General features: G+C 44.5%; 1 protein-coding gene across 2 annotated transcripts in view; it reads left to right on the top strand.

Annotated features, from left to right (window-relative positions):
• Nucleotides 1–4,289: 4,289 nt before the first annotated feature.
• Nucleotides 4,290–23,129, top strand: part of LOC118593683 (sodium/myo-inositol cotransporter) — a 58,415-nt gene continuing 39,575 nt past the window's right edge. Inside the window, exon 1 of one of the 2 annotated variants that reach the window (XM_036203130.1) lies at nt 4,290–4,351. The gene's annotated coding sequence lies outside the window, so the exon portion shown is untranslated. Of the gene's footprint in view, nt 4,352–22,969; nt 23,126–23,129 lie in introns of those variants that run through there. The other variant, XM_036203131.1, reaches the window with a different exon arrangement.

Consider the following 23,129-nt stretch of genomic DNA (forward strand, 5'->3'; position numbering starts at 1 on the left):
ACAGGTGTAGGGCATGGCAGTAGAGGGCTGTGGAGCAATCCCAGTTACAACTGAGGTGAGACTCAAGAAATACATACAGTGTGCCTTTAATAGAAGCTCCTTTTCATGAGGCAGAAGATGAGATGAAAAGCTGTGGCTAACAGATTGGCACACAGTTAAATTCTACACACGATCACTCGTCCATTAACTGAAGACATATACTTCTCCGCTTTCTATTTTTAGTTATGTGTATCCACTCCCATCCTCCATGTGTGTGTGTGTGTGTGTATGTGTGTGTGTGTGTGTGTATGTGTGTGTGTGTGTGTGTGTATGTGTGTGTGTATGTGTGTGTGTGTGTGTGTGTATGTGTATGTGTGTATGTGTGTGTGTGTGTGTGTGTGTATGTGTGTGTGTATGTGTATGTGTGTGTATGTGTGTGTGTGTGTATGTGTGTGTATGTGTGTGTGTATGTGTGTGTGTGTATGTGTGTGTATGTGTGTGTGTATGTGTGTGTGTATGTGTGTGTGTGTGTGTGTGTGTGTGTGTGTGTGTGTGTGTGTGTGTGTGTGTGTGTGTGTGTGTGTGTGTGTGTGTGTGTGTGTGTATGTGTGTGTGTGTATGTGTGTGTGTGTATATGTGTGTGTATGTGTATGTGTGTGTATGTGTGTGTGTGTGTATGTGTGTATGTGTGTGTGTGTGTGTGTGTGTGTGTGTGTGTATGTGTAGGTGCTCTCAGAGTCCAGAAGAGGGCACCAGATCTCCTGAAACTGAAGTTACAAATGGTCCTGATGTGGGTGCTGGAAATCAAATTTGGGTCTTGTGGAAGAGCAGCAAACATTCTTAACTGACCAGCCATCTCCCCAGCCCACATTCCTTCACTTTTTGGACGATGTATTTAGGCACAGCAGGGTTCACAAGCACAGTGATTTGTATATGGGTCGCTTCTCCCCAGGAACAGTCAGAACTCATCATTTAGATGCAGGAGGGTCCTGCACTCTTTAGATTAATCCATGGACAACAGCAAAACCCAAGGCTGGAGCACACAGATGGCAAGAACAGGCTTGTAAGCAAAATTGGCTTTTTGTTTTCCTTTGAGCTGCACCAGCCCAGGGCTGTGTGACTTGGGATAAATAATTTACCTTGCTTCCTTATCAGATTCCTTATCTACAGACAGGGAACTCACTGGATTTTATACACTTTCCACTGCCCACCTGCCCTGCCACAGTAGACCACGATTCTGGCAGGCCAGATCAACTCAAATTTCTCCCCAGCCCAATTCCAATGCACTTGGGTTATGGCTCCCCCATGCCTTTGATCCTAGCTACCAGGATGCTGCCTCTGTTGGAGAACAGCCACATTCATGACTGGGGAGGATAAAAGGACTCTGAAGAGAGATTATCAAGATGGCAGCAAGGATCCTGACAGAGATGCCTGGGAAACAGCTCCTGGAAGGAAACTGGGAGACCCTGTAGTGAGAGCCAGCGCAGATGCGACCTCGGAAGTCTGGAAAGGGGCAGTGTTGTTTTGGATACGGTTGGAGAAATAGGGTTGAAAAGAACGACAAGCTGAGGGAGCAACAGGTTTAAGAAAAGCGAAAACAGACTCACAGTGTTTGAGGGGAGAAGGAAGAAGCCTCCAGGGAGAGTTTAGTGTAGGTGCTGGAGGGGGAGACGGCAGCCACCCGGATCAACCAGTAGCTGCTACATTGGCTAGTGGGCCCTGAGAGGCTGTGCAGCATTGGGGTTAAGTGTGCAAGTCCAGAGTTCTGGCTGATTTGGGGCAAGTGATGAACGATCTATTAAGCCTCATTTTCTTCCCATGAACGTCGGGAGTGATAATACCCATCTTTATGGTCAGAAATGAATATTAATACATGCAAAGCACTTACAATGCTTCCTAGCTCACAGCGAATGCTCAAAATGTTAGGTCTGGCAATAATAATAAAACGCCTCAGCTATCTTTGAGTTTTGTGATGGAAAGCTCAAGGTCAAATCTCTCACACAGTAAAATAGAAAATGAGAAGGCGGAGGTGATTAAACTGACCCGGGGCATATTTGATTTCAACTTCTGTTTTTATTCTCTTTTCCTCAGAAGAATTTACATGAAAATTAACCAAAATCTTTTGTTAATAAAATCTTACACATTTACCATATTAGATATTTTTCAAGACCCTAAAAGGTATTTTCTAGATCAATACACTAAAAACTGTAGAAGTAGCTTATATTTCTGTTTGCTAAATATAGTATATATACAATTTAAAGTTATTTTGATGGATTTCAATTTGCAGTTTTAGTTGGAAGATGCTAAATTTTCATCATCATCTCATGATTTTAGGAAAAAAATTAATGAAGCCACAACCACTTATTTAAAAAAATTGAAATGGGAGGGGGAATTAGGATAGCTAATTTCTTTTTCCGTTTAAGAAATGGGATGAGGCTGGGGTAGCTAACGACTTGGGAGGGTTATGGGGCGCGCCTGCCCTGAGGCATTGTGCCATCAGGCTGATTTCCTCACTCCTCTTGTCAAGCTAGAGAACCAGGATTTCAAACCTCTCTGGGAGTCAGGCAGAACCTGTGGGACTTCCAAGAGGAGATGCTCCAGGTTGGTTAGCTCAGTGTCATTTAGTGTTTTGCTTGGTTTGGGAATATGGGGCTCCTATCTTCTCATTCCTAAACTGGACTGTGGAATTGGTAACAGGAAGGGCAGTTGAAGGGATGTTAGACAGATCTGGAATTCACTTCCGAAAAGTCCAGAAATTCTTTCTTCCTTCTGTTCTTTGTTTATAGCATTCTGTCTTAAAAAGACAAAACAAAACAAAACAAAACCAACGGGAGTGTGGTGGCGCTAGGTAGGTGATTTGGATTGTGTAGTTTCTGTTTGTAAGGGTGCCGGCTATAGGCAAACCTGAGGAATGGAAATGTTGAAAACCCAGGCATCACAGGTTGTATTCAAAACCTTCATCTCTGGTGGCAGGAAACTCTAAATGGTCTGTGGAGGAGGTGACAGAGTCTCCATTTGTGCTTTACAAAGATGTCTAATGCCACTGAGCATGACCAACATTGTGAAATGGGAGGCGGGGGTGAGGTCCAGAAGTGCAGGTAATGAATCTACTTTTCAGACAGTTGGGCCCCAAATTGTTTCTACATGCCTATGACCTTGGACTAATTAAATGATCCTTGCTTGTTTCTATTTGCTAATACCTAAAATTGGGTGAATACGCTTTGCTTCACAGAGCTAGTGTGAGAATACTTGCAACAGCCTTAGTGTTGTGCCAAGATACAGATAAATTACTACCAATTATTAGAGCCTTGTAAAGTTACAAGAACAGTTCAGCTAGAGAGCCTTTTGGCGGGGTAAGCTGGGAGCAGGGGACAGCAGCAGACCAGCGCCTTAGGAGCAGAGCTAAGAAAACAGCACCCCACTCTAGTGGCAGGAGGGAGGGGAGTCCTGGCTCTGTCGGTCTCTGTCTGTGTGTGCTGGGGAGTGCTGGACCTGGAGCCATCTGCGACGCCCCTCCTCTCTCCCGTAGGATCCTGAACCTGAAAGCAGGGGTAACCTTCAAAGAATCATTGCCTAGAGTCGAATCCTTAGCCTGCTTTTGGGTCAGGTCAAGGCGCACACAACAAACGCCCCTATTAGCCCTTCGGATCCAGGCTCGTTTCTTTGCGGCTGGGTGCACCAGCCTCTCGTTAGCAGCCCGCCCGCCGCCTGCCTCCTTGGAGACGCGGGCGAGGGGCGCACACCAGCCAGACCGCACCGCAGCGCACCGCGGCGCACGCGCACACGCTCGCCCCTAGCGCCCAGGGGAGGAAGGCAGGCCTGGAAAGTTCCACCAGGTTCCAGAGACCGAGCTTGGTAGGCGCGGAGGCGGCGGGGAACGGGTGCGTGTCGAGAGAGGATGCGGCCTCCCACGGGATGCTTCAGACCGTGTCCGCGTGCCCCGGGTTCGGGGGCAGAGAGCCGCGTCCGGGAGGGCGGGCTGGCACCCGCGGAAGCGCAGGCGCCGGCGTCCTCTGTGCCAGGAGCTGGGCGGGGCGCGGTGGGCGGGGCGGGGCGCGGTGGGCGGGGCGGGGCGCGGTGGGCGGGGCGCGGCGCGGTGGGCGGGGCGCGGCGCGGTGGGCGGGGCGCGGCGCGGTGGGCGGGGCGATCCGTCTGCGCAGCTGCCAGAGCCTTTAAACCCCCGCTCGCACGGTCGCAGCGTGCTGTCGCCGCCCGGGAGCTGACAGGTCCTCCGCTTCTCGATTCCCCCCTTTCCTCCTCCCCGCGTCCCCGCCCTCGGCGCCTCGCGACCCCGGCTCGCCTCCACTCGGCGCCGCGATCCCGGGCCATGCCCCGCTACGAGTTGGCTTTGATTTTGAAAGCCATGCGGCGGGTAAGTGACCTTCCCTCCGACCGTGTTCCCGCGCGGGCCCGCCCCGCCGCCTCCAGGCCTCCCCAGCCCCGCCAGCCCCGCGTCCCCGGCCAGCGGGACACCGGACCCCCTCGCGCGGCCTACGGGAGGCCGGGTGCGGGCCTGGGTCGGGCGCTCGGCGCGGCCGCGTGCGCGCGGGAGGCCGGTGGGGTGTGTGTGTGTGCCCGCGCGTGTGCGCGGTCGCGGGAGGGGGTGTGTGCCGAGCACGCTGGGGGCCGAGGCGGGCCGCGGACCCCGGCCCTCTGGAGTCTGGTGGAAGCACCCGCGGGAGGACACACGCCAGAGCCCAGGCCAGCCCCGCTCTGCTCGCACGCGTCGAGAAGCTGCTCATGGTCCCCGCCGGCCGCTCGTCCCGATCGCCTGTCCTCAGCGTCTGTGATCAATACAACCTTCCTCCAAAGCCTGTCGGTGCCGGCTGTGTACCCCACACGCTTGTCCCCGCTGTCACACTAAAAAAAAAAAAAAAAATCTTTTGACCTCTCTTTTTCTGACTTCAGCGAAAATCCTGCTCCTGGTACCCTTAGCCCAGTTTCATTCATTCAAGTTGTGGCCTTGCTTGCGCCTTCCGAAGACATGTCTTCCCCCAGCTTTTGCTTGAACTTGAGGTAGGGACTTTCAGGTTTGGAGGGATGATAAGCCACCAGCAGCCGGGTCACGGACTGGGGTCGGCGGTGGAGGCAGCTCTCTTCGTCCTCTGGTCCTCTGTTCTGAGTCAGGCACTCCTCAGTCGTCGCTGAAATCCCCATTCTTCTGAGAGAATTCGGTAATTCGGTAACGTAGTGTGCTTTTATGCTCTCTCCTTCCCCAGCAGGTATAATTTAAAACAAAACAAAAACACCGTTGCACCTTGCCTGAGCTTTGGAAGGAGCCTTCTTCAGCACTGAGCATGTGGGCTTTGGGTCAATTTCAAGTAGTAACTTCAGTTTGAATAAACTTAAGCCCGGGATCATGGGCTAAGCCCTGTTTAACACTTTAACAGTCACATAGCATGAAGAGATGTTAGGTATGCCTTATACAAGGTTGGCTGGGAAGAGACTTGAGAGCCACCTGATGGTCGGGAGGGCTGGCCAGCATGCCTTTGTGTCCCCAAGCTTTCTTGCTCCCCATCTCCGGGAGAATTTTGTATTGTTTCACCTCTTGGTGTGATACACTTTCTCTACCCTCCTTCCCCTTTGGATTATACAGCTTTAAAAGGATGGGAATAACGGGGGTGGGTGGTGGTGGGTGCAGAGTGTTAAAAGGGACCATTCTGATTAAGTGGAAATAGTTTGAGCCTCCCTTTATACTTTTTAGGGGATATTAGAGACTGAAAAACGTGACCACTAAAATCCCTTTTCATCTCTTAGGTCTTAGGCAAGTGTAAGGTAGCAGGTGATCTCTAAGGAGGTAGTGTGGAAACATAATTTTGTCATCCTTTCAATGAAAGAGTACATTCTTAGCATGGTTGCCAGTGTATTACCTAAATATTTTACTGTATAAATGTGTATTTTCACTTGAATTCAGAAGTTGAGTGTAGTTTGATTAAAATACCCTGCTCAAAAATCTTTGCTTAGAGAGTTCAGACACCTTAGGTCAGAGGGACATCAGGTGGAGAAGGCACAGGACTTAAACTCAGCAGTGTGGACGTTGTGAGGAGACATCAGACCCAAATAAACTGAGATTAAACAGTAGCAAACCTCAGTTTTCTGTTCTGACTTCGGAACCAAGTCACCAAGACGTGCAGGTTTTCGACAGTTTTGTTTGCCTTCAGTTTTAGAAAGTTGAAATCTGACAGGACGTTGGGGGTATAAAGGAAAAAGGCACTTGTCTTAATGTGAGATGCCTCGGTGGCTCCCACCGCAAGAGCAGGCATTGGGAAGCCACAGTTCCAGCGTAGGGCACTTTGCTGCTGGGCAGGAAGACTCTGAACCCTCAGTTCTGAACTGCATGTTGGATACCTGGTAGCCCTCCCTGTAATGGGACAGTGTTTTCCTTTCCTTCTGTCCTCCAGGCATTTTGTGATCTTTGAACGGAAAGTAAGTTCAGCATCCTAGCAGAAAAGGGAGTTGAGAGACCAGTGTCCCAGCCTTTGTCTCCAGAGTTGTGCTTTGTTCTTTTTGCCTACAAAACATTCTTAATCTGTTTTCCCTGTTATGACTTTTCTTTTATTGTATTTGTCCTCAAAGTTGACTCACTACAGGCGCTTTCAGGGTTTAAATGTAAAGATACCTGTTGACGTCCCCATAGTGCCTTTGCATCGGGGTCCTGTGAGAGTCTCAGGCTGAGACCTCAAGGTAGAAGTCTTTGGGTGGTCTCCTCACTTCATAGTTGGGGTTGATCATTATGAGCCCTTGTTTTTGTTTGTGTGTTTATGTGCAGACCACAGTCCTCTCAAGATTGTTGGCCTTGGGTTTTAATATATTAAAGAGTTGTAATTTCTGTATTCTCTATCATAAAAAGCAAGGTAAGAATGTAGCTCCTCTCTGGATATGGCACAGTGACAGGTGATCATGAAATTGGGCTTTGAAGATGCTGACAGGCTTTCTGAAAAGTAGTTGCTTAGATGGTCTTCATAAAGAGACCTGACCTGGGCTTGGGAAGCCCTCCTACCCCAGGCTTCCTGGAGCTTCTGGAGGGACGGAGCTGCAGAGGGAGCATCAAGCTGCTGGTCCCTTCTCTTTTAATGAGGATGGCCTATGGGTGGTGAGTGCTCTGCTCTAGGTCACCTCCACCTGCAGAGGACCCTTCAGGTGGGTTACAGGGGTGGGGCCATGTGCTTCTCTGGAGTCTGGGAAGAGAGCTGTTCGCCTTCACTTTGTAGTTATTTAATTTAGGTAGATGAAAGATAGTTGTGGATACAAACTGATAAAACCACACCCCAGCCCTAAAGGACTCTAGGGTTTTTTGTTTGTGTTTTTTAATACCTGGAATGGATATAGAAGAGGAACTTTTTAGAAGAAAAATCTGTGCAGCATGTAAATATTCTTTCGTCACATAGTTCAGAAGCATGTTGTTAGGTCAGAAGATTGGTCACAGTTGGGATAGGTTTGTGACAGCCCTGGGGAAATACATTTCTTTAATTATGTTATCATTACTCAAGAATTGTCATGTGATTGAAATCATATGAATGATTTAAATAATAACTAGTTTAATTACTAAGTGAGTGGATGTACAATAAGATAGCATTTATATGTCCTTTTTATATATATGGATTTTTAAGAATTGGGATTGAATGGTGTGGCGGTACATATCTGTCATGGCAACATTTGGGTAGTAGAGACAGGAGGATCAGAAGTACAGTGCCATCTTTGCCTGCATAGTGAGTTTGAAGCCTGCCTGGAATGCACAAGAAACTATTTCAAAAGCGCCACAGAAATACTACAAGTGGTGATAAAATGGTTATCTCATTAAAACATTGTTGTGTTCATACTCCACATTTTTAATTTCAGTGAAAAGCAGATTCTGTTGTGTGTAGGTGTGGTTCTGTGGTGCCCTGTGAGTTAGTTGATATAGAAGACTGTGTCTGTCCATAATGAACTTTGTAAGATGCAGAGCACTGGTTTTCTAAGTTAGGAGCTCAGAAGTTTCTTACAGTTTCTTTTACCTAGGCCTTTTTGGTAAGACAACCTGGCCAAAGTTTTGTGATGTTCTAGAGTTGTGACTAAGTTAGGATATTCGAGAAGGAATGCTAGAACCAGTTACCATGTAGATGCCTTTCAGAACTCAGAGATGGGCTGGCCAGCCTGGCCACTGTATCGTGCCTGGTCTGACCACACTTGAGAAGTAGGACATGGCGAGCTTTTTCTGTTGTTAGTTGGTGCATAAGCTCAGGTGGGGGTCCAGCTGTCAGTCATTCCTTTGTCTTCTGGGCCCAGCCACAGCAGCTTAGTTTGGCTCTTGAATACTCCTTTGTGCTCTTCTTGAAGCTGCACGTTTTAAACAGCTTTGTGGACAGTGTTGTACTTTGATTTGCCATTAAAGTCCTTGGTTCCAGGTCTCTGCAGCAGCAAGTGATAGAAGAAGGAAGCCTCTTCCTGCCCCTGAGCTAAGGAACAAGGAATGGTCTGGGGTGAGGAGTCCTTCCCTGTCAGACACGGTTTGTATATTGGACACTCCAGTCAGACTTCACGTTCTACTCTGATTGGACTCATACACTCATACTGATGCTCACTGTAGGGTTGAAAGTCTAGGTTGTATTCATATGTAGATTTTCTACTAGATCTTCTCACTATAGGATCTCCTTCAAATGTTCCGAGCAGTCAGAGATGATTTGTGAAGACATTCCCATGCAGTGCTGATGTTGTGCTTCTCATATTTAGTTGACTTACCTGAGACTTGGGGTACAGAAGTTTGGCTGGACATGGAGGCGGAAGGAAGAGTAGAGAGGGGAGAATGTCTGTCACTGGGATTGTCCATAGGTGTGAAAGTCTTTGGCAGCTGGTTAATGGTCAGATTTTTCCTGGTTAGTCACTGGCTTTATAGTAGAATTTGTTTATAGTATTCTCATGAGATTATGTATTGAAGAGGAACGAGTACCTCCTTTTAATATTTCATTTAAGAAGGCCATATTGTTAAACTATCAGATTTGTTGTCAACATATGTAGTTATTTTTGTTTAGAGAAATCAAATTTAAAGAATTAAATAAGTGCCTGATAAGTTGTCAATTTGCATAAAAGAAAAACTGCTGGACAATGAACCCGTCCCTCCTACCCTTGTGCCACTCTGAAAGTGGAGACTGGCAAGCTGGCTCACCCACCACCTACCCTTTTAGAGCCAGTGTGCTAAGAAGGGTTTTACATTTAATAGTTGAAAAATGAGCTATAGTTTATGCTTGTATGGAATTGAGAAAAGTCCAGGTATCACAGTCTGTCAGTGAGTTGTATTGAAGTAAGACCCTGTTCAGCTTGTCACCCAGTTGTTTATAGGGAGAACTTGCTGCCTTTGGTTTAACTGTACAGACAGTTTTCTGGGCTCAGCATTTCTCTTGGCTTTCTGTGGTGCTGTTTTCTGACTTTTCTTCATTACTCCCCCTTTTTACATAATTACACCTTTGACCATTTAGGTGATGAGTGGTTTTTGAATCAAGCACCCAACTGGCATTTCCCTCTGCTTGTCATAGACGCTTAGCTATCACCGTGGCATTGCAAACTCAGTGTGGTTCCAAACTGTATGGATTGTGGTTCCCAGAATCACCTGTTAGTGCCTTAGAACTTGTCTGTTCTCTGTTGCCTGGGGTCGAAACTTTCTCTTCCTGAGTCGCAGTCCCGCATGCTTTCAGCCTTAGATGAGCATTCCTGGCTTCTTGCGATTTTTTAGTGGTTTCTTCTCAGGTGGCACTGAGGCGAACAGTTAGTACTCATAAGTACACTATTGGAGTGCGGAGATCTTCGTTCTTGAAATGCCTTAACAAACCTGAGATAAATTTTAATAAGGACATAGCATTGTGTGGCATTGGGTATCTGGTTTTCACACTGGTTGATATTGTGAACACCTGCTGAATTAGGGCACACTCTTTCTCAGAAGACAGAGTGAAATGTGATATCATAGTGGTCTCTAGTATAATTCCAACCTATTGTTTCCCTAACATCATCACTACCTGTGTTCTCCATTCCAGATGCTGAGTAACAAAATTGTGGATCCTGTATCTACAATTCCCTGTTATTTTCTTTGTGAATGCGTCACATTGCTTCTCTGTTTGGAATATCTTCCCTTTCCATGTTACCACACTGCTTCCATGAAAACCTTCAAGTTCAGCTCGCTTGCTACCTTAAACAAGTATCAAGTGCCCTGTTAATAATGGAGACAATAGTATTCCCATTGTGTGTGCTCTTTTTTTATCCCATGGTTTACTTTCTACTTTGTACTAACTTTGTGTTTGGTGAATGCATCTTCCCTCCTGTGGTAGATCACAGTTCTTTAGGGTCAGTTGTGTCCTCATTGTTGTCCAGTGCTGTGTGCATAATAGGTTCACCAGCTGCCTTTGAGGATCACGCTGTCTGTAGTTTTCAGAGGCTATAGCATGGTGACTCCCTGTGCCAGGAGGTTTGCTATCCAGTCAGCAGAGCTTTCCTGGGACTGTATGAGTTATATGCTGCCCAAAAGTCCCACTGATTTCCAAGATGATTTTATGGCAGAAAATCTTGGTTTATAGTAATTTGCATATCACCTGAACGGACTAAATGCAGGTAACCTTTGCTCTGAAAATGAAATTGGAATGACTTGATACAAGGTGAGTGGCTAAAATACTAGCTATGGGGTGAGGAGTGCTCAAGTAACTAAACCCAGGAGAAAGAGAAACAGCGGGCTCAGTTCAGTGTGTAGATTGCTTTACAAAAGCTTTCTCCTGTCATGAAACTGGCTGCAAGTTGCAGATGTTGTAGATATGGCACAGCTGATCAGAGAGACTGTCACCAAGGAACTCCGTCTGAATCATCAGCACATTTTCCAAGGGCTTTGGTCCCATGTTAAGGTTGACAAACGAATATAGTTTATGTACTAAAACATTGAAGGGATGTAGGGATGGTTTATGATCAGATTCGATGACTGGATATGAACAGACCTCTGCTTCAGTATATGCTCTGGCTTTGTTTTCTAAATGAACAGAAGAGCATAAGATCTCAAATAAAGATATTGGCCACCATGGTAGAATCAACAAGAACTGGCAGTGGGAAGACCTGTAAGAGTCTTTATAGGTAGATAGAACTTGTTTTAGGTCCTAGCACACACTTCAAGGGTTTCTCATCTCCTATTAGTTTCTCATCTCAATGAGGGTGATCCTTACTAAGAAAGGCCTTTAAAGGTAAAAGTGGAAAGTGGGTGTCCAGTGTGCCTCCAGAGTAGCTTTCTGCACTCATGACCTCGTCTTCCATTGTTCCTTTACTGAAGATACTTCACATGGTGAACTTGCTGTGCTTATTGGATCAACATCCAAGACTGAAATGCAGCTCTTGCTCAGTGTGAATTAGTGATGTTGGTGCTGGTCACTCCAGTCTGTCACTGCACATGTGAGCCTGGGCTCGTCAGCTGTTTTCTCTCTTGCTCCTTTACAGCAATCCAGGTTTTATAGGAAATCAATTTTATAGGAAATCAGTGTTGGCCCTATGGGCCAATAAGGTGTGTCTGGATCAGCTAGACCTCTCATTTTGTAATTTCTAACTTAGATCATTGGATTGAGGTGGCTGGTTCAACCTCTCTGAGCATCTTTGTAGACAAGCCCACCTTGTTTCTTTGCCATTGGTTTATAATAGGATTAATAGCTACTCAGTAAACACCAAGCATGCTCAGTTCTTCAGAAGCAATGGCAAGCCTCAGCTTCACATTGTTGCATTATGTGAGGTCCTTTAGGCTCGAGTGCACATGTAGTTGATGCTTTCGAGTTCCATATAAGGAAGTGTAGACTGACGGCGTGAACTGTGAGAAACGGCATCTACAACTTACACTTTCTTGATTGTTGGATTATTTTAAGCACACTTAGTTTTACATTTTGTTTTTCCTTTGTCTTTTTACCCTCCTCTCCAGGTAGAGTTTCAACTGTGTTAACCAGACTGGCTTAGAACTTATTACACAACTCAGGCTGGCCTCTGCTTCGTGGCATCCCTCCTGCCTCAGCTTCCCAAGTACTGGTGTTATGTGGGTAAGCTACCATATCCTGCTCCTCAGGTCTATGTGATTTGCACCCATTTTATTACTTTCTTAGAGGTTTGAAATAGTGCTTCTATGGTGATGCTTTGTGTGGAAAATGACATTTGATCAGGGTGTGCTTAGGAAGATGACAGTAGTTAACCCGTGACCCTTAGAATAGTACAGCATTAGGAAACACAGTGAGGTGCTTTCTGAGTCAAGACTTGAGACTTAAGTTTTTATTTGTTTCTGTAGAGTAGAAACCAAGTTAGTACCTCAACTAATTTTTCTTTTTGTCTCTCCCCTTTCTTTACTCCTACTCCAGATACCTGACATCAGATTGCAAATTTGAAACCTGAGGTTTTGTGAGCATATCTTTTGGCCTATGGTTCAGTTTAACCTGTTTGACTCCTTTGCCCTAACGATTACTTCTGTGATTGCAGTGTCCCTGTTAAGGGTATCTTTACCCACTTTTTGTATACCGAAGGGATTGGTGCCTAGGTAAGAACTTAAAAAGAAAATTGCAGTTGAAGGCACAAACTTAACGAAGTCTCCACGGGAGCCCTCAGTCTTCAGAAACTGGCACTTGGCTGCTTCCCCGTAACCAGCAACTCCTGCTTTTGGTTTTGTTTAGATCTCACTTGTTAAAAAATGTTCTTCTTGACACCTATTCTGGGCATCAGATTCTTTGACTTTTGTCAGCTGCACCTGTGGGAGCCAGATTATTGTCTCTGCAGCCCAGTGTGAGAAGGTCCTTGTGAGGAGGAGTGCAGAGCCGCGTGTGTTCAGTGGCTGGGGACAGGTTCTCATCAGTAACTGCAGTTCTTGTTTCTGCTAGAAAAGTACAGGAGTGGTTAACGTCTCTGATACACACATTGCAGATAAGAAACATCCATTGGGTACTGGTTTTGCTTCAGTTTTAAGGTGAGTTTCAATTGGCAAGTGAAAACTAAATTGGAACGTCGACACCATTTGCCTGGCATAGACACATTCTACTCCTGTTAGCCTTTAAATTGCTTGACCTTGTTAAGTAAATGATCCAGTGGAGGTTGGTTGTGTTTCTTGTGTTGGTGTACTGCTTGCCTTCTGTTTTGTTAGCTATCTCGAGAAAGCACCTGTATGGAGTCTGTGATCTCAAAACCGTAAGTCACCAAGGTTTTCACAGGACAGCCCAAGCCTGAGGACTTGGAGCACTTCTGGTCTTAGAAGAATTCCACTTTATGTGTGGATCAAGTAAGGTTTGTTTTTGTTTTCCTTTCAGATTCAGTCTGTGTGAGAAAAATGGTGAAGAAAACTTGAGACTTTCTCCTAATGCCTTTCTGTTGTTGTTGTTGTTGTTAAATATCTTATCTGATTAGGATTGACTCACTGGAAGTTACTTCTAGAGTTTGCAAGATCTCCTGTCTTCTGATAGCCACAGGAAAGTAGTTCTGGAATGTCCTCTGGACCCTTGGGTTGTCTTAGCTGTCACAGAAGAGGAAAGCCCAGCTGCACTCCTGGTCAGCGGCACCATGCTTATGTTGTGCTGACTCGGTTCCTTCCAGACACTCTTCAGTTCTTCTCTTTCTGCTCTTAGTTTTGTTTCTTGAAAAAAGTTCTCTGCACCTTAGGAGACATTAGGACACAGCTAAACTGTCTTTCAGGGGAAGCTTTGGCTTCTTAGGAGAGACAGAGAGACTGGTCTACCAGGATGATGTGTAAAAGCATCTGTCTGATCACATGGGAATAGAGAAGCCATCTAGTGTGTGTTCTAGGAACAGGTTTTTAGGAACATAAAACAGGAACCAAGTAGGTTGAACTTACAAACACACACAAACACATCCCATGAAGGTGAACTATCATGTTGAACAGGTTTTCTAGGAACGTAAAACAGGAACCAAGTAGGTTGAAAACACACACACACACACACACACACACACACACACACACACACACACACACACCATGAAGGTGAACTATAATGTTGACCTGGTTGAGATTTACCGCTTTAAACCATGTGGATGTTAGACTTAGTACTGCCTATCTTAGTAGATTCCTGAAGCAGATACTGTGTGTGTGAAGTTTAAGTCATATGCTTTTCCTTCTCTTTGGGTTCTTCAGCATCTAGAAGATTAGTGTGATTTACACTGCCCAGGTAGGAAAAAGGGGTGTCCAGCGTCACACAGCTCGGCCAGGCTAGGACTCTGGCAGTTTGATCTGGGGAATCAGCAGAATAGGCTGAGTTCCATTATAGTTCGGATGTTCAGACAAGATGGAAACTCGGTGAGGATGGATTGAGGCCTTAACTGGGGCATGAAGAGGTCATGATGGAGCTGCATTAACGTGTACTCAGTTAAACAGGGTAGCAGCTGCTTCTGCTGCTACTTCCAGCTTCTTACAAAAGCCTTCCTTGAAAGAGGTGACAGGGCGTTAACTACTTAGATGCAAGATTGTAAAACATCAGGAGTGGGTTTGGGGATTTAGCTCAATGGTAGCCTGGGGTTCGATCCTCAGCTCAAAAAAAAAAAAAAAAAAACAGAAGCTAACTTCTGCCATCCAGGGTTCCCCCATTGTGCTGTAAGCCTGTATTTAAGACCTCCTCCCTCCTTCAATAAATGGCATTCAACATTTAAAAAAGCAAAACAAAACAAAACAAAAAAACAGAAGAGGGGGTCAAGAACATGATGGGGAAACCCACAGAGACAGCTGACCGGTGCTAGTTGGAGCTCATTGACTCTGGACTGACAGACCGGGATTCTGCATAGGACCGAACTAGACCCGCTGAATGTGGGTGACAGCTATGTGGTTCGATCTGTTTGTGGGGTCCCTGGCAGCAGGACCAGGACTTATCCCAGGAGCATGAACTGACTTTTTGGAGCCCATTCCCTGTGGTGGGGATACCTTGCTCAGCCTTGATACAATGGGGAGGGGCTAAGCTCTCCTTCAACTTGGTATGCCAGACTTTGTTGACTACCATGAGGCCTTACCCACTCTGAGGAGTGGATGGGGGCAGAGTGGGAGGGAGGTGAGGAGGCGGGAGAAGGGGAGGGAGGGGGAACTGGGGTTGGTATGTAAAATGAAAAAAAATTAATAAATAAACATATTTAATAAAAAAAGAATCCCTACAAAGCAACAATATTTAAAGGAATGCTGAAAAACTGAGAATTTAAATAGACACAGTATGAAGGAAACTATCTACATAGTAAATTATCATTATCATTCATAACACCTGTATAATGGAATACAGAAATAAAAATGAACTGCTACCCAGAAAAAAAGAAAGAAAGAAAGAAAGAGGTGACAGGGTATAGAATTATACCTTATTATGCTTAGTGCTTTCTTCCCATTCACCTTGACCCACCTTGAGACAGGGTCTTGTGTATTTCAGGTTACTCCCATACTTGTGGCCAAGGATGACCCTGACTTCTTGCTCTCCTGGATTCATAGCTCAAGTGTTAGGGTTATAACATGGGCCACCACATCTGGTTTCTGGAGTGTTGGGGATTGGCCCAGAACTTCCTGCATGCTTCTAGCTGAGCTGTAGCCTCATCATCTCCACAGTTCTTTCCTTGATAATCTGTCTGACGTTGCCTTGAGGTGTGTATGCCCATGTTCCATAGGTATGAGGCTGGTTTGGGTATGTATTAGTACCACTCTTCTCTAACAGGTCCATCAACACTTGCCAGTCTTATGGTAGTTCTATTACTGTTGCCTTTTTGGAAATGTATTTTATATTTTCTTTAATCCTTACAGTTTCAGACTGTCACAAGAACAGTTCATTTGATAGTCTGTTGCATAGTTTTTGTTTAGATCACTGATTGTTAGAAATCATACTTCTCTGTTTTTAATTCAGCACCTGGGTGGTACGTATCTTGATGGTACCTGTTAGGAGTGACGGCTTCTCTCGTGCGTTTGAAGTCGGTACAACATTCAGTTTATACTAAAATGTATTTATTAAATCAAGGATCGTGCTTTTATTGTTTGGTTTTCTTGGACAGTCTACAGCCCTTTCCAAGAATGACAGTGGTACTTTGCAGAATCCATTATTTAGGGGTTTGCTGTAGTTCTTTCTTGTGATTAGAAGTAGATTCAATATGTTAGTGGGAATATTCACAGGACTGTCAGTATCTTGTGTTGGAGGTGTGCCAGTGTGTGCTTTGTTGAGGAAAGTAAGCAGTTACCTGGATAGGGTGACACATTCGATTACTTCATGGTAAAGGGTACCTCTTTTTCTTTTTAATAAGTGATGCATGGAGTAACACACTTGAAACTGGACATTTTGTTCTTCTAACAGTTATCTATTGAGTTTAGTATTTGGATCAATTACTGCTGGAGGACTTTATGCGAAGATGAACATACTATTTCTCCTGTAAACATTTACTATTATGTATCTTTAAAAAGAGCCACTGCAACTTCATGCTACCTTGACATTTGGTGTTGTCTCTTTACAATTGTTTATTCCAATCTGAATTCAAACAAGTTTCACAGGTGACACTTTGCTGTTGGTCTCACAATGCATCCATCCTCTCTGTACAGTGTTTTATGAGTTTGAATCTGAATATTTTCTGGAAGCTGGTGGTAGAAGTTTTAGTACCTAGCCAGGCAGTTGTGCACGCCTTTAATCCCAGCTCTCAGGAGGCAGAGGTAGGTGGATCTCTGAGTTCTGGGCTAGCCTGGTTTGCAGAGCGAGTTCCAGGAAAACCAAGGTTACACAGAAAAACCCTGGCTCAAACCCCTAACCCCCAACCCCCAAAAGTACATGAGGTTGCATTTTGTGGAGTATTTACATGTTTTGGTGATAACATTCCATTAAGAGGTCATATGACTGACTGTCTTGTAAAGATAAGGCTAATGACTAGTGAATGCAGACCTCCATCCATTTTAAAGTTCACCATCAGCTTTCCCCTAAGAGTTTAGCGTTGCCGTGCAGGGTGAGTGTGGCTTGTGACTGTTGGCTTTTCTCATGGTTGTCTTCTTTCTTGCATCAGTTCCGTGGATTTTCCTGATGTGTCTTTATTTCTTCTGCTGTGTGTATGTGTGTCTTCCCAAAGAGAGCTACAAAAGGCTGTAGTTTTGCATCTACTCCAGAGAAGGTGTTCCTCTACTTCAGGGATCCTTGACACTCCTAAGTTTTTGTTTTTAGAGTGACTGGGAGTCAGACTCAGGGCCCTGCACGTGCTACCCAGGTGCTGCACCACTGAGCTGCATCCCCAGCTCCTCAGCCTTCTTGTGTGTAAACTGGGGATAACTGCCCCTGCTGCTTGAATCTGTGAGTGTTGGAGGAGCTTCTCCATGTTCTGTAGCGTGCTGTGTGGTGTTGGTCGGTGCTGATGCAGGAGCCGTTTTTCATCTGGGGTGTCATTCGCTGAGTATGTGCCCAGCGTGTGGGAGGCTCAAGTCCCTGACACTAATGATTGCTGTAGTCACTGAAGCAACTCAGGTCTCCTGGAGAGGGATGGAGAAGGTAAAAGTCTGCAGGAAGCCTGGGCTTGATTGTGTGGCTTGAGCTTAGGGAGTTGTTGCCTGCCTTCCTGAGAGCAGTCATCGGAGAAGAACAGATACAAAGCAGCCGGAGCAGCAGTGAAGTAGAGTTAGTGCAGTGAGGGGAAGGGTAGACAGGGTGGCAGGTTTGCACTGCTGCGGCCCTGCTGAAGTGTTCCTCTCAGCAAAGGGCTGACTGGCCTGGTGTTCTGCATACACTGATTGGTAGCAGCCTGAGATCAAGGGAAGGCGGTGATCATTCTTTTTGACCTTTGAAATCTGCCATTGCTTACTGCTTAAAAACCAGTCTTGGCGCTTGATGGCTGTGCAGGAGGTTGGAAGTTTAGCAGGCTCAGCACAGTACTTGTGAATGAATCACCTGCTCAGGTGGTGTCCGGGTGTTCACACAGCTGGTGTAATGTATTAGATGATGTTGTGGAAGGAAATCTGGGTCGGAGGGATTGAGGTAGTTGGGACAGAGACCTAAAGGGAGAGAAAGGCAAGCCTTGAGCCTGAGATCACACAGGTTCTTCTTTCTTGTACAAGTTAGGCAAGGCTCCAATACTAAGTTACATGTACCTCAGTCTCATTTACCTCAGTCTCATTTTTTCCGTGTATTCATTCAGGTGGATTTTTGTCACGGGTGCTCTGTGCAGCCTTCTGTTCAAATGTGCTGTTGGTCTACTGTGAGGATTTTATAATCCCCCAAAGTTTGTTTCTTTTAAGATGGTCTTTGTGCAACCTAGCTTGGCTTCAAACTTGTAATCCTCCTGCTTCAGCCTTCCCAGTACTAAGATTACAAGAATGTGCCACCATGCCTAGCTTGCAAGCACAAATTTTTAAACATGTATGATACGGAGGTCTTTTTTTCCTACGACTCGGTCATTTAAAATGGTTTTTTTGTTGGCACAGAAAACCTTTTTCTTTTCTTTTTTTAAAAAGGTTATTTATTTTATGTGTGAGTGCTCTATCTACATGTATGCCTTTATACCAGAAGAGGGCACTAGGTGCCAGGCGGTGGTGGCACACTTCTTTAATCCCAGCCCTTGGGAGGCAGAGGCAGGTGGAAGGAAGTCTGTGAGGTGAGGCCAGCCTGGGCTACAGAATGAGTTCCAGGAAAGGTGCAAAGCTATGCAGAGAAACCCTGTCTCTAAAGACCAAAAAAAAAAAAAAAAAAAGAGGGCACCAGATCTCACTGTAGAGTTTAAGGAAACTTTAAAAAAATTTTTTTTTTTAAATAAGATTTTTTTTAAAAGGCTTATTTATTTAGTATACAGAAGAGGGTGCCAGATCTCATTATAGATGGTTGTGAGCCACCATGTGGTTGCTGGGAATTGAACTCAGGACCTCTGGAAGAACAGTCAGTGCTCTTAACCTCTGAGCCATCTCTCCAGCCTGGAAACTTGTTTTTGCTTGTAAATGTCCCCATAAATTGTATCATGTCTGCATTCTACTCCTTTATAAAAAAGTTGAAAGACAGTCATGTGAGTGCTTAATGTTTTGCATCAAGCATTATTAATCCACTCACAGAATTTTCTTTACTGGATGTTGACTCAATATGACAAAATGTGAAAGTGTATATGAAAAGTCGAAGACTGTGAAAGGTTTGGGATTTTCCTCAAATGAGTGACGTAAGTTGGAACTAATGGTTGGTGAAGTTGCTGAGAACCTCTTTAAGATATTTGTAAGTGAATTTTACATATTGAATACATTGTTTAATTTTGTCCATTTAGTTTATATGTGAATAACATTTGTGAAGATCCTAAACTCCTTTGCACACAGTTGACAGTTAAATTTGAGAAGGCTGATGTCATCATTACCAGTCCATTCAGGTTGGAGAGAAGTGGAGCTGAGCCACCACCCTCTTGTGGTGGGCCATTAGGGACTTTACCATGTTTGTTAGGCCCTAGGAGCTAGGCAGTGGCTGCATATCACAGTTGAAGTTCACAGGGACATATTTTAATTAGGAAGTAACAGATTTTACAACCCTGCTCTTCAGAGCATCACTGTTTCCTACTGTACTGTATGTACATCTCTGTCCAGTAACCTGTACCCACTCCTTTACTGAGTCATATTATCTGGCATGTTATTGTAATGTGTTATTGTGTGTCCGTGGCTTTGTGATGGAGACAAAGGAAGCATTGGGTGTGCTCATGGTCAAGAGACCCTCAGAGTTCTGTTATGACCCTTAAAGTACTAGGTGGTGACTGAGTACTTTTCCCTTCTGTCACTATGCAGGGTCAACTTGCCAGGCCTCCCACTGCCATGCTGGGGTCCTGTGTAGCTTATCCCTTGAGTGTTTGTGAACCTAGTCCAAAGCTAAGGACAGTGCAGTTGGTCACTGTTAGGGTCAACATAATCTATGCCAGTGGTTTTCAACTTTCCTAATGGGGTGACCCTTTAATACAGTTCCTCATGTTGTGGTGACCTCCAACTATAATGTTATTTTTGTTGCTGCTTCGTAACTGATTTTGCTACTGTTATGAATTGTAAATATCTAGTATGTAGGATATCTGACGTATGACCCCATGAAAGGGTCATTCAGCCCCCACAATGATCATGACTCACAGGTTGAGAACTGCTGATTCCTTAGCTCACACTGATCTTGAAATTGTGACAGGAGCTCCCACTGAGCTGGATGACTATTTTCCTTGTTCCCTGTTTGGTTTTTATGACATGTGGCTTTTCTTTTGAGATATATACATCCTGATTTTTATAGATTGGTACAGATCATTTCCTGGTTTGGCAGATACTGGTCACCTAGACAGTAAAAATGAGATTTGATTGTTAACTAGTTGTGCTTTTATAAATGTGTTTTATAACACCTGAGAGAATTCAGAGTTGATGTCAATTGGGGCTCCTCTTCTCTTTCTAGTTGGTCAGACACAGCACTGTGCATTTCTCTTTTCTCTTTGGTTTAATTCATTTTAAATGCATTTAGTATGAAACAAAAGGTACTGTATTACCTGTGATTCAGTGGGAGAGGTCCTACTATTTCAAAAAACCTCTGTGTTTGAAATTAGCCTGAATCAGTTCATCGTTCCTGGGGGACCATTTCTGTACGTATGCTCCAAATATTCTTGTTGTGGGAATCATTGCTTTTCTTTTTCAAAGAAAATTATCAAGGAAGCACCTAAATTGTTAATTGTGAAAGGAGGCTAATGAATAACCTTATGAATAATAACACCATCTAAAAAGCTGCATGTTAGGTGGAGGCATTACTATTTAGGTATTCTTTCTAAAATAAAGGACCTCTGAGCCTGGTGTTGCTCATGGAGCTATTGGTGAAGAAATGTTCACTCTTTAAACATATAAACATACAAAACTCATATGTATTCTATTTAGGATTTCCCCCCCCCCCCCCCCCCCCCCAAGAAATGTGAACTAGGTCCCTTCCTGAAAGGCTGGCCTTGCAGGCTTTGATAGTCATGACTGACATCTGAAGAGTACTTTCACTGTACTGTAGTATTCATGGCTTTCTACAGTTGGAATTGACCTGTTTGGTTATTTTCCCTTCTGAGCTCTTTAGGAAGCATTAATCCCTGGAAACTCTAAAAACATACCTGGGGACTAGTACAGACTCCCATGAGGCCTCTGGGAGCGGTAGCTTTGAACAGCATAAAGAGGGAAGATGGGGCCAGACACATTGTCTGAGTTTTGAGACAGTCTCACAGTAGCTGAGGCTGGCCTGGGTGCTAGGATTACAGGTGTGTGTCACTGTGCCTAGCCTTGGACAGTTCTGAGTGCAAATTTGGCCAGTCTGCTATTTCCTGTGAAGGCATATCTAAGGAAGTTAGGTCAGGCCTTGTGTGGGATTGGCCAGGTGAGCACTCTTTGGGAAGCAGAAGATAGCTTAGCTGATGCTGTGAGTCATAGTTGGCAGAGAAACACTGATACCAGCACTGATTCCTAGTGATAGAAGCAAGACATGGCGACTTTGTCTCTGAACACATAAGCTGCTCCATCCACAGTGGGCAGAAACTGAGCCCTCCTCCCTCTATACAAAGGCCCTGAATGTTTTCTCAGCCCTTGGAAAATATGCTAAACTCCCACAAGAAGAGCTTTATCTGAAGATTCTTGGAACCAGCAAGGTGAACAGGTGACAAGGGTCCACCTGGGTCTCGTCTCCTTGGGCCATAGGAGATCTCTGGTGAAGGCAGGCAGGCCCTCAGGACTGGCCTCTTCCCACTGAGGCAGAGGACTGACCTTTACATTGAAACTTTTAGAGAGCTTACTCAGATTTTGGAGAAATCTTCCTAAATAATTTGGGAGTGTTTTTTTGGGGGGCCGTTAAACTTGAAAGATTTGCAGGGTTGGGAAAGCAGTCAAAATTCGGTCAACTTCAGGATTTGGCAAGTATGAAAGAATAATAGAAATTTGTACTTGAGTTTTTATGTTTGTTTTTGTCTTTGGCAATATCTTGTTGCTGACATGATTTTTAGGAGGTGGGATTTTAATGTGATTTTATTTGCAGTTTTTTATGTAAGTGTAATTATTATATGCTCTTTTACTTAAGATAAGTGAGGTGATGGAACTGGCATTCTTTAGGGAGCAGTATGGAGTAGACCTGCTGGAGTGGAGTAGGTTTGCTTTTCTTTCTAGTGAGAATGTGATCAAGTTTTTAACAGTACAATTTTATTTCAAATAGATTTGAGAAAAGAGGCCTTATTTTCATTTATGGCTTTGTGGCTCCTAAGTTTACTGTTTTTTGTTTTTTAAGAAAATGCCTAGATTTATCAGAAACAACCGTTTGTTTCAAGCATGGGAAATTTTATTTTGAGGTTCCTCAGTAATAAGTTGAAACACTTAGAAGTTAACGTGTGGCGGTATTGTTTCAGATGAGAACAGTATTCTTACTGACCTGTCAGCTGCTTTATAATTAACTGAAGCTTGAGGACTTGTTTCTTTCCTCAAAGGAGAACCATCAGGTTGATACATTTGATTGTAGTCATGTTTAAATACGTGTTTCACAGAATGATCTTCTTCATTTAGAACTGAAGAATGTCAGATGGATTTATTGAAGATGATTTCATGGTTAACAGCTATTTTGTTTGGGCTTGGGAGATCGAATAATGCAATTATTCATTCTTCCAGAACATCTCCCTTTGCTTTTTTTCATCCAGGAAGAATTAGACATATCACAGTACTGAAAGTGCTCTATGAAATCCCATTTGAGTGCAATGCTTTTGTCTTCTTCGTTTTTTTTTTTTGGGGGGGGAGTAGGGGGCACTATTGCCTGAAGGAGGGAAGAAGGAAGGGAAAGAAGTTGTTATTTCTAGTTTTCTCTTTATCTCTTCCAACACCTCCCTAGCAGAGAGCTTGTGAAGGCAGCTCGAAGTTTGGGAAGTTGTGTGTTGTAGCATTTTTCTGTAGGGTATGTTGTTTCTCACCAGCTATTTATGATTCTAGGTTCCCTGTGACTCCATTTACAGTAGGAATGTTTAACTTCTCCGATAAATGGTAACACCTAGTAAATGTACCTGCTATTGCATCTAGGACCCTAGCTAGCCATCATTGCAAGGATTTGAGGATCTGTTTTGCTTTGTTAGGAAAATTTAATGTCCTCTTTCCCTCTAGGATGCTTTAACATCTTGATTCCTGTTCTGAGTTGAGACTTCTGTAGCAAGACATGGAATGATTATGCACATGGTGGGCAGTTGCTACTTGAGAAGTGAGGTGA

This window comes from Onychomys torridus, chromosome 12, assembly GCF_903995425.1.
Source record: "Onychomys torridus chromosome 12, mOncTor1.1, whole genome shotgun sequence".
Lineage (NCBI taxonomy): Eukaryota > Metazoa > Chordata > Mammalia > Rodentia > Cricetidae > Onychomys > Onychomys torridus.